At 36.4% G+C, this 12500-nt stretch overlaps 2 protein-coding genes across 5 annotated transcripts in view; one reads left to right on the top strand and one right to left on the bottom strand.

Annotated features, from left to right (window-relative positions):
• Positions 1 to 3995, bottom strand: part of LOC125679511 (uncharacterized) — a 29042-nt gene extending 25047 nt beyond the window's left edge. The window contains exon 1 of one of the 3 annotated variants that reach the window (XM_048918776.2): positions 3905 to 3995. The gene's annotated coding sequence lies outside the window, so the exon portion shown is untranslated. Of the gene's footprint in view, positions 1 to 2429; positions 2583 to 3904 lie in introns of those variants that run through there. The other 2 variants (XM_048918777.2, XM_048918778.2) reach the window with 2 other exon arrangements.
• Positions 3996 to 11881: 7886 nt separating this feature from the next.
• Positions 11882 to 12500, top strand: part of LOC125679718 (uncharacterized) — a 22307-nt gene continuing 21688 nt past the window's right edge. Inside the window, exon 1 of one of the 2 annotated variants that reach the window (XM_048919162.2) lies at positions 11882 to 11933. The gene's annotated coding sequence lies outside the window, so the exon portion shown is untranslated. The remainder of the gene's footprint in view (positions 11934 to 12500) is intronic. The other variant, XM_048919163.2, reaches the window with a different exon arrangement.

Consider the following 12500-nt stretch of genomic DNA (forward strand, 5'->3'; position numbering starts at 1 on the left):
GCAGGTTTTTAAAATAATTTCACGATATTTACTTAACAAGTAAGATTCTATTGTCGCAATTCACCTTTGAATTAGAACGCTTTACCCGATGTAGTATTGCGTTGTGTGACGACACAATTGAATGAGACGATTGAACAATTTGAATGACATGTTTGATGTAATACAACAAGAGTTTTCATTGGCCGATTACAGCCCGCCCACTTTCTCGAGCGGATTCAGTGTAGCTGGAGAACTGTACATAGCTCTCTGAAAAGATCCACCTCTTATAAAAACCTTCGATTTACGGGTCACAAAAAGCTGCGGACGGTTGAGGCCTGAAATCGGTGTATTCTTGTGTTGCTGTCTCATAAACTCAATATAAAAAAAAATCTTAACATATTTTCCTACTATATACTTGCGTCCAAACATACCTTCAAACATTCATTAAAGCCACACACCACCCGAAAACTTGCAGCTTCAAATGATTTCGTTTGTTGACGTAGCCATAAAATTGCATGTTAGGTAGCCTGTCAATTCGAACTCTTGTTATTGGTATCTATTCATAAAATCGGTTGTAAGTTATGTATTCGCTCTTCATTTATTATCAACACGAATAATTAATAGAAATTAAAACATTTTTGTACCAGTTTTTGTAAAGGTAAAATAAGCTCTAGATGAACGAAAATGCTACATAAGGACATTAGATGGAGACCGGCCGGCGCGGCCGCTCATGACTAATGAAAGCCGCACAGCCGTGAGTTTAGCTATTTGAATAATTATAATTTAATAGGACTGGGGTGGTATATTTTTTAAACAGTTTAGCTAAAATATTTGTGGGGTATTAGTACACATCTAGACGCTATTGTGCCAATATTGAAATGAACCGGGATTTGAATTGACTGGCTACCTAACATGGCTACGTCTACGAACGAAATCATCAAAAGCTGTGAATGTGATGGAGTTTTTGGGTCGTATGAGGCTTTAATAAATATTTGAAGGTATGTTTGGACACAAGTATAGTAGGAAAATATGTTAGGAATTTTTTTTATATTAAATTCATGAGACAACAACACAAGAATACAACTTTTTCTCTTTCTTCCTTTGAAGTTTTTTTTCCATTTAGCATCTGGCCGTCATGTTTTCAAATGCTGTCTACTCCTGTATAAGGGAATTTGGGCGGACTTATACATATGGACCAATGAGAGTTTCTGTTGCATTTCGCAATTGTATTACAATCAGATTCAATTGTGTCGTCACACAACGCAATACTATATCGGCCAAAGCATTCTAATTCAAAGGTGAATTGCGATAAAGCTTACAGACTTCATCTCTTATATGAAACAATAATAAAGGTGCAGGCAGTAACTCTGAAGCAAGCGTTTCGGACTTTATTGGCAACATTTATTATAATTTATGAGTATAGATGATTTAAAAGATTCTAAAGAATACATCATCACAGGTACCAGCATTCTTTTCAGAAGCTAGTGGCAATCTGACGAAAGTACACGCCTATAAGTATAATATATGTCTGTACTCTAGTCAGATTGAAGGTAGCTGTTGTTCAATGTGTTGTGTATATTTGACTTTCATCTTCATCCATTATACTTGTACTGAAGTCCACCGTGGAATTATATTCTCACATGTGCCCCTGTCGCTTTACTAAGGGTATAAATCTACTTTCGGAACCTATGACTCATTTTTTTAATATAAGATATCGTTTAGTATCTTTCCATTAAAAAGGAAAACGAGAGGTTTGTTTACGCACCACAAAATATGAAATATGCAACATTTCAAACATAAAGACGGATCAGTGACGTTTTAATCCACAGTGGAGCGTAACTTCGTTAGGGTTGAGTAGACACGTTACCGAGTGGCGTAACTTCGTTAGGGTCAAGTAGGCATGTTACAGAGGGACGTAACTTCGTTAGGGTCGAGTAGGCGCGTTACAGAGGGACGTAACTTCGCTAGGGTTGAGTAGGCACATTACAGAGGGGCTTAACTTCGTTAGGGTTGAGTAGGCACGTTACAGAGGGACGTAACTTCGTTAGGGTTGAGTAGACACGTTACAGTGGGGCACAACTTCGTTAGGGTTGAGTAGGCGCGTTACAGAGCAGCGTAACTTCGTTAGGATTGAGTGCATGTTACAGAGGGGCTTAACTTCGTTAGGGTTGAGTAGACACGTTACAGGGGAGCGTAACTTCGTTAGGTTCGAGTAGGCGTGTTACAGAGAGGCTTAAATTCATTACACTCAAGTAGGTACGCGCCTATACATAATTTTTAACTTTTGTAACATATTCTTAGGTAAATTATGAATTTATATGTTTACATTTTTCTAGAGTTGAACGTTATTTCTGTCATTATTTGTCAAATAATTATATAGATTTGTCAGAATATTATGTCAACTTGTCAGAACATTATGTTGACTTGTCAGAACATTAAGTATTACACACCTGGAGATGCCAGGACTTGAGGGGGCACTGTTTTGGACATCCACACACCAGTTTCTATAAGAACACCTTAGCTCGGTCAGTGAGGGACTGGAACCGTCTACCAGAGTCCGTTACAGCAGCACCTCACTGAGTGGGTGGGGTTGGTGGGTGGGGGTGGCAGGGCCAGATTAGACTGTGCCCTGGACACAGCTGGATCCCTGGTAGACGACAGTGACTGTGTACATTATTTTAATCTGAAGAAGCCTTCTGTTTTTAACCGAGTAGGAGTTTACAAATTACACTCAAGAAAGAGGTCAACTCCATAAAGAAGAAGGAAGAAGAAATATACCACCATACCGACTAAAAGTGAACTGCTTCCCTATCCAGATCTTAGTAGTCTCAATCAAAAATCCACCTTATGGATAATTTCTCAATCAAAAATCCACCTTATGGATAATTTCTCAATCAAAAATCCACCTTACGGATAATTTCTCAATTAAAAATCCACCTTATGGATAATTTCTCAATCAGAGAAACTCAAATTATGGATAATTCCAAAGATGAGATATACATCCTTAAAATGACCCTAATGTCGAAGTTTTTAATTCCCATCGCAAGGCTCAAATTTAAAAAAAAAAAGTGTCAAAAGGAATTGTATGTTTCAAAATCTACAGAAAATAGGGATGTGAGAATTTATCATATTCAATTTTTTTTATTGATGTACAAATATTTCAATATTGAAAAACAATATTTACTTTAAAATGGAATAGGGGGGTGGGAGGGGGTATAAACACCAGATAATATAATTATATTTCATTCGGCAAACCTTCTCCAGCGATCTCAACGATTTAGATATGATATCAGATATACAGCCATAAGGGGGTTCTGATCTGTGAAACCCACTCAAATAAACTCCCAACTAAACAGCCTAAAAAGTATGAAAGTTGTCAGGTTATACCTATTACAATATCTATGCCCTCCTCCCAGTGGTAGGGCCCCAGGCACCTATCCGTGCTTCACTGCTTTATCAAATTGTCTACACATCAAAACAGTGTTAGCTGTGCCTCTAAGGCGCCCGATAAAATATTAGGTCAATAGGCCATTACACACGGAACTATATAAAAACGAGAAGTGCAAAGATCTTCTTAGGCCTATTTACATTTGGTCGACTGTATCAAGTGATCCTAACGAAGACGTACGATATACATGCATATTTAAGGTTATACTCCAGATTTAACGATGCACCAAATATATATATATACATGTAAACCTTTTCAAGTCAATTATGAATCATGATGCATTAAATAAAATCAGTGGGTCAGGATACAGTTTGTCAGCATATATTAAACCTGTATCTCTACTTTCGTTTTAGCTTTGTTCGTCCATGATGCGATAAATATTCTAAAATACTTAAAGTTTAGCAAAGACAGTTTACGTCATTTCAAGATTGCACTTCTGTTTATATGCTCCAATAGACTGCTTTAACTATGCCTCACCTTGTTCTGAACTAGACCCCTCGCAAACCTTTTCCCTGGCCAATGTTTGTAGTGGGCGTAGGTCAAGGTCGTCTGCGGTTATGGAGGCACAGAAAGGTAACGAGGAAACATAAAATATGGAGGACATGTTTGGTATAAGTCAATCTTATTAATAGATTGTGCATTGGTGATGTTTCACCGCAGGGTAGTGAAATGCGTCTAGTGGCGGAGATCTACTGCTGCCGATGACTAGCCTACTTGTGGGTGAAAGGGGGGGGGGGGGTCGAGTGCGTAAATCTTCCTCTACCAGTACAAAGCCTCTACACTGCCAAGACTCCTTCAATACCTCCCCGTGGCAATGCACGTCAACTGGAATCTAGCATCTCAGGCTGAACTGAAAGGGGATCTCGGAGCAGCAAGGGCCCTATATAGAGATGCAGTGTGTAGGCCCACCGGCGTGTGGACATGCCCCACCACTCATCAACCTTGCTCCAGCTGTGGGTAATCAGTTGGTCAGATGGAGATCATAGATTAGGAAAAGCAGCTCATCTAACAGAAGGACAACTTGATACAAAACCAATGGCTGGATGAGAGTCACTAGCTCTGGAAAGCAGCTCATCTAGAGGAAGGTTGACTATAAACCCCTGGCCCTCCTGGTTTGGCATTGGGTCAATCACCTAATCCTGTAAAAAATCGCGGATTACAGAAACTGAAGCAGTCAAAAATTCTGCCGTTTGCCCTGTTAGGGATGTGGCAGCAGGTATCTTAAACACAGCAACTGTAGACCGACGACAGCGAATGACATATAACACACTTTAGAAATTCATTTCAAAATTAAGGATTATCTCCCTCATGCATAACTCTTATCCTTGGACGAATTGGGCTCCACTTTTTTGACACGCTGTTTTTGGCTATATTTAGCTCGAAAACTTCATAGTTATTTCGGATTTCAAACATTTCGGTTGAGCATCACTGAAGAGACATTATTTGTCGAAATGCGCATCTGGTGCATCAAAATTGGTACCGTATAAGTTTTATACTGAAACCTCTGTCAAAAACAGTCATTAAAGTTGCACAATGCAATGTGCGCACCATGTATGAAATTGGTAAATGTGCGCAAATAGCAAAAGAAATGAGGAACTATGAAATAAGTGTCCTTGGAATTAGTGAGGCTAGATGGAACCAAAGTGGAGTTGTAACACTAGTGACCGGGGAGACCATCCTATACGCTGGTAATCCAAATGAAAATGACCATCACACCAAAGGAGTCGCCATCATGATCTCTAAACAAACAAAAAACAGCCTAATGGATGGGAACCTGTAAATGAACGAATTATATCCATGGGCCAGATTTAATGCTCGTGGTCAAAACTTTACCATGGTACAGTGTTATGCACCAACAAATGAGGCAGAAATAGAGGATAAAGAACATTTTTACGAACAGTTAGAACTAGTTTGGAAAAACATCCCACAACGTGATATAAAGATCTTAATGGGCGACATGAACGCCAAGGTAGGCCAACACAACGCCAACGGGGAGAGAGTTGTGGGAAAACATGCAGCAGCAGGAGAAATGAATGAAAATGGAGAATTACTGACTGAGTTCTGTGAGATCAATGAACTTGTAATAGGTGGTTCTATTTTTCCACATAAAAATATACATAAAACAACTTGGGAATCACCAGATGGAAAAAACAGAAACCAAATTGATCACATCATGATAAGTCAACGATGGAGAAGCTCATTACAGGATGTGAGGGCAATGAGGGGTGCAGATGTAAGCTCAGACCATCATTTAGTGATAGCTAAAGTAAAAACCAAACTTGCAAAAGAGAAAAAGACAAAACAAACGTAGAAAATACAATGTTGAGAAGCTAAGAGATGTCGAACAAAAGCAAGAATTCCAAATTGAGCTCAGGAATAGATTCGAAGCACTTACTAATATTGAGGCAGAGTTAGACATTGACACAGAGTGAGAAATGGGTAAAACTGCCATCAAAGAGACATGTGACAAAGTGCTGGGAAAAACACTAACAAAATGAAAGATTGGATATCACAAGGAACATGGGCAAACATTGAAGAACGACAAAAATCAAAAGATAGTGTCAACAATGCAAAAACAAGACAGCAGAAAAATGAAGCCAACAGGAAATACCAAGAGATAGATAAAGAAGTCAAGCAGCACTGCAGACAAGACAAAAGAAACTTTGTGAACGATTTAGCCACTGAAGCAGAACAAGTAGTATATAGAGGAGACATCAAAACCCTCTACAACCTCACTAAAACACTCAGTAACAGGCAAACCATCAAATCAAAACCTCACTAAAACACTCAGTAACAGGCGAACCATCCAATCAAAACCTCACTAAAACACTCAGTAACAGGCGAACCATCAAATCAAAACCTGTGAAAGATAAACATGGAAAGACATCAACAAAGCTAGAAGAATAAATGGAAAGATGGAACGAGCATTTTAAAGCAATATTAAATCGACCAGAACCAGACGAACCAATAGAGTTAGACCCAGGAGAAGAGCTTAACATCAGAACAGAAGGTGTCAGCAGGAATGAAATAAAGATTGCCATTAAATCCCTTAAAATGGAAAATCAGCTGGAAAAGATGAAATACCATCAGAAGCACTGAAAGCAGGTGGCAATGAAATTATCGAACACTTGTAGGGATTGCTGAACAAAATATGGAACCAACAGTGTTTACCATCAGAATGGAAAAAAGGCCTACTAGTCAAATTAGCAAAGAAAGGTGATCTTAGTAACTGTGAAAATTGGAGAGGTATCACCCTTCTTACGGCAGCAAGCAAAGTTCTGAGTCGTATAATACTGCGCAGGATTAAAAATGCATTAGACAAGATTCTCGGGGAAGAACAAGCTGGCTTTAGACAAAACAGAAGCTGCATAGACCAAATTGCTACACTCAGAATCATCATCGAACAATCTGTAGAGTGGAAGTCCTCACTATATATAAATTTTATAGACTTTGAGAAAGCTTTTGATAGTATAAACAGAGATGGAATGTGGAAGTTGCTACGACATTACGGTCTGCCAGTTAAAATAGTCAACATGATAAAAGCATTATATGAAGATTTCAATGTACAAATAATACATGATTCAAACCTAACTGAACCATTTCAAGTAACAAATGGAGTTGAACAAGGATGCCTTCTATCACCTACCTTGTTTTTGATAGTAATTGACTGAGTTACAAGACAGGCCTTTGATTCAAAGAGAGGAATACAATGGTGAGGATCTAGACTTTGCTGACGACCTAGCATTGCTATCCCACCGTATAAAAGACAGGAGAGTCAAAACCAAGAAACTATATCAAAAGGGGAGAAAGATCGGATTAAAAGTTAACATCAAGAAGACCAAAATAATGAAAGTTATGATCAGGAAAGGGGGAACAACATCAGTTGAAGGTGAAGACATTGAGAAAACAGACAATTTACATACTTGGGAAGTATTGTAAGCAAAACAGGTGGGACGGAAGAAGACATTAATTCTAGGATAAGCAAAGGAAGACAGGCATTTGCCATGCTAAAGCCTGTATCATAAGGGCTAAGCCCGTTTTGGGCCCGAACTTTGTGATTTATGGTATCACAGAGTTCGGGCCCAAAACGGGCTTAGCCCCTGTGGCCTGTATGAAAATCCAACGTACTTTCTACAAATACAAAAATCCGAATATTCAACACAAACGTAAAATCTGTTCTACTCTATGGATCTGAAACCTGGGGACTTACCAAAGGACTCCAACACAAAATCCAGGTGTTTGTCAATAAATGTCTTCGTTATATATGTAGAATATGGTGGCCTCGAACCATTAGAACGAGAACCTTTATATTCAAACAAAGCAAGACCCAGTGAATGAACAAATCAAAAAACGATCTTGGCAGTGGATTGGACATACTTTGAGAAAACCTGTGAACAACATAACAAACCAGGCGTTGGACTGGAATCCACAGGGATGCAGGAGACGAGGGAGACCAACACATAGCTGGAGAAGAACAAGGCTGAAAGAACTAGATAACATTGGAACCACCTGGAGAGAAGCCAAACAAATTGCTCAAAACAGAGTTAGATGGTGGATGACTGTTTCAGCTCTATGTTCCGTAAGGGACGAAGAGGACAGTCAAGTAAGTCAATCTGATTAAAATAAGATCTTTGATCCGCTACATTATTGTTATGTCGCTTTGTGTAGCTACAAAACAATAATGTAGCGGATCAAAGATCTTATTTTTTTTAAAAATCAGATTGTATGGAGCGCAAATTAACATAAACTCAAATAATTGAAGAAATCTTCAATTATTTGAAGATATCATCAATTCATTTGATGCGCGCAACAATTTAGTTATTTAAAGATCTCTTCAAATAATAAATGATATCTTCAATTCTGAATTATTGCGCACATTAATTGAATTGATGATAGCGTTAATTCTTCAGCTGAATTGATGCGCGCTTCAATTGAATTAATGATCTCTTCAAATGAATTGATGATATCAACAATTGAATTGATGTGCGCATTAATTCATTTGATGAGAGCAAAAATTTATTTATTTTAAATCAATTGTTGCTCTCATTATTTCAATTGATGTGCGCATTAATTCAATTGATGAGAGCAATAATTGAATTGAAGCGTGCATTAATTCATTTGATGAGAGTAATAATTGATTTAATGCGCGCATTAATTCAATTAAAGAGAGCAATAATTGAATTGATGATATCTTGAATTATTTGAGTTTATGTTAATTCGGCAGTCCATAAGATTGTCATTGTACATTTTGTATTCATGTTAGATCTACATACATGTTTTATTTTACCAACAATCGCATATTGAAAGTACGAGGTTTGTTTTTTGTATTAGATTATTTTGTTTTATTTTATTCATTTATTTGCTCATGGTTTGATAAAACTGCACATATCATTGTCCTCCACGCACTTATGTTCAGAGACAAGATTTCGAGTATTTTTCTGTGTGTTGAATAATCTTTTTTTTAATTGTTCCTATTTCTTATCAATTTAGACATTGCATAAAAAAAATTGTGTTTAATCCTTCAAATATTCATGACACGTGATTACCGTCATGGTTGATTGGTTAATAACAGACTGATTCCTCCATTTCTTGGAGTACACGTAGATCTGCATGGTGTATACTGAGATAACAAGGTGGCTCACTACACCCTGAAATAGTTTCTAAAATCAGTACGAATTGATTAAATCATAAAAGATATGGTAATATAGGATAAGTATAAAGACCAAAGAGGCAGTGTTATAATAACCAGTGAGGGTATTTTTTTTTTTAAAGGGGTTTATATTTTGAATTATTTTGGACTTTAGGGGTATGCAAGACGTTGTTGACATGTATTAGAAATATTTTCAACAAAAAATAATTAAGTCAACTCATGTAGCTTAATTGGAAAGGGGGGAGGGGGTCCTGAACCCTAGCATAAAAACACGATTTTCACAAAATTATTTCAACACATATGAACAAAAGACTCAGGCGGATTTGAACTCGAGATCTGCGGTACACCAGCCCAATGCTTTAACCACTGAGCTAAAATGATAAACAAACGAATCGATCGATAAAAATAATTTCACAAAACATTTAAAAATTGCCATGCATCTGCTCTTGTGACGTAGTGTCATAAAGACTATCAGCTAAATAGGGGATGTGCATTAACTTTCAAGTAAAACGGAAATTTTGATTCGAAGTTAATTAATGCGCATTAAAATATCCGCGTGAACGCGGTTCGGATTTAATTCGCATTCTTCGTGTGAACGAGGCAGAAAACAAGAAATTTTATATTAACTAAAAAACAGGAGCAACAATTTGGGGGGTAAAACCTTGCTATGATTAGAAAACTGAATCCACTGGAACCTAATTAAAAAGTTATAAGTAAAGAGAGTTTGGGAACTGGAGGCTAACCTACAGCTATCATAGAAGGGGAGTGATTCTATTTAGCAATATTTACAATGAGGAGAGCCTGTGTTTTAACGTAATTTTTTTTTTTTTTTTTTTTTTTTTTTTTATACTTGTACACATCTACTTTGACCCCCCCCCCCCTCCATATAGAAACTATATCTATAGGGGGATCAAGGGATATGTACAAGGGAGATAACCAAGATTAGATGAACCTGCATATTTTCTAACCGTAATTTATATATTTTTTTAAATTGATTTAGATTCTTTGAAATCAATGGAACAAAATTTTGAAATTCACATACATGGAACGTGAAGGATATTTCTAAAAAGCCCCTTCATGTGTAGCCACTATGCAATGGATATTGTAGACTGTACCAGGGCTAGATGGTTTACAATAAGTTCGATATTTTAATAACCAATGCATAAAATTCATTTTTATATAAGATTAGATATTCATATAGATATATGTCAATGTAACAGACTTCTGCCAGAGTTCGTTTGCACGCAAACCAAACTCGGCGTGCGGAGACGCAGAGAACTATGGGTAGTATGGCCAATGTAATTATGCCAATTTTAAAGAAATATATAATTACTATGAATCTTATATCTTTATTTCTGCCTGGTTTTTATAATTCAATTCAATTTATTGTCATATTGCAAAAAACAACATAGAGAAGATATACATATACACAATGTTAGACAAAGAATTCATTTGATGCAATGCATGAAAGAATGTACAGCTTATAATTGTTAACCTGGAAGGGTAACTCTCTTGGTAATTATATTTATAATTTTGGAAAGATTACTCATAATAGATAACTTTTACATGAAAACAAGTTAAAGAATTTTATGACATTTGGTTTGTTTGTATATTTAGGAAGTAAATAAAATTTTCTACTATCACTAAGAGCTGAACAAGTCATGATATAATGAAACTCATCTCCAACCTCATTTCCACATAAATTACAAATTCTCTGGTTTCCGGGCACACCACTCCATCTGCCTGTCTCAATAGGTAACCTGTGATTACTTGTTCTAAATTTTGCTAATTAATGTAAGAATAATATTTCTTGGTACATTGGCTTCTATAGATAATTTCTCGAAGTAAAAATACTATTCGTAAATAAATTATAAAGTACACCTTTTCCTGATCTATGACATTCAGAAACCCATTTCTGTTGAAATAAATAGCTGTATTTAAAACTGTACCAAGGTAAGAGATTTATCTTTCGTAAATTTAGGAGCAACAAGAATGCAGTGACATGAAAAACGTTGTTAAGGTGACTTAAAACTACATGTATATACCAAATTCAATATATACAATATGTAGATGTAAACTGAAAACGTAAGCGATCGATCGACTATTAATTTTTTTTTTTTTTTAGAAATCGACAAATATATACATCGAAACAACAAGCAAGGTTTATTACTTGCAAACATTGTAAACATTTTTGTTTAGACTATTAATTCAATATTTGCGAACTATCCGGAAGTATGATTTTCTACAAGGAGACATAGGAGTTTAAGAAAACAATTGTCAATATTATACAATCATGTATATTTACAAATAAGTTGTAACAGATATGTACTAATTACTTGAACGAAATCCCTCCATAGCGTTCGTACTAAAACGATAAACTAATATACGTATAAATATTTCCCCACAAGTTACGCCCCTTTGTCGCCATCTTAAGGTGAAAAACTATTTTACTAAGTTGGCCGTTGTGACATTTTCTGATCTGCAGCTTTTGCATTTGTTATCTATAATTTAAATTGGAGGTAACTAAAATAATATCCCACGGTGTAACAACCTATAACATGTATGAAAACTTTAAAATAATTATAGCTATATAACTTCTCATACACTTGGTAGGGCAAAGTTTGGCCGCGGATCCCCGCAAAAAAAAAAAGGGGGGGGGGTCAAACTGCTGTTTGATAGGTGTAGGATGGGTCGATGAAATTGAAATAAAATCATTGTACCAACATAAGAGGAAAATAGAGGTCACAACTGGAATTATTTGGGCCATGTACAATGGGGACTTTTCTACTTGTTTATGACAAGAAGGTGGTTCCATAATGGTCTGATTAGTTGATAATAATTACAGACAGTCGTAAGGTGAGTAATGGCTGTACCTTTAAATATCACGATATTGATGTTCTACGGTTCTTGTGATTCCTCATTTTAGTTATGCGTTCTTCACAGTATGCTGTGTACATAATTACACTAAGCATTGGTATTGTGACTAACAGCTATTTACATGTAGAATATAATGTATTGTGTGTGCGAGTTTTGTTGTTGTTTGATTAAATGTGTTAGGACCGCGACTGTGTTGATACTTAGTATTTATATACTTAGTAGTTATCAGTTTGTAGTACACATTTACAATATCGAATGAGATCAAGGTAAATGGCTTGCATGACTTGCGTAAATCTGGATTTGCCTATACTATTACTCATGGATTGCAAAATGAAAGTACGAAAACCTGTTTATGGCCATTAATTGTCCCGTTTCGTTTAAAGGTCCTTCTTAACGAAAAAGAAAACACCTCGATGTTTACACATTGAATCCGTCCCATTTACCGACACGCAACAGCGCGATATATTTCACAACCATCTAAGATTTTAGCTCACCTGGTTGAAGGGGATCGTAGTTGAATATTTTCTTCTACAGATTGATTGATTG

This window comes from Ostrea edulis, chromosome 2 (assembly GCF_947568905.1).
Source record: "Ostrea edulis chromosome 2, xbOstEdul1.1, whole genome shotgun sequence".
Classification (NCBI taxonomy): Eukaryota; Metazoa; Mollusca; class Bivalvia; order Ostreida; family Ostreidae; genus Ostrea; species Ostrea edulis.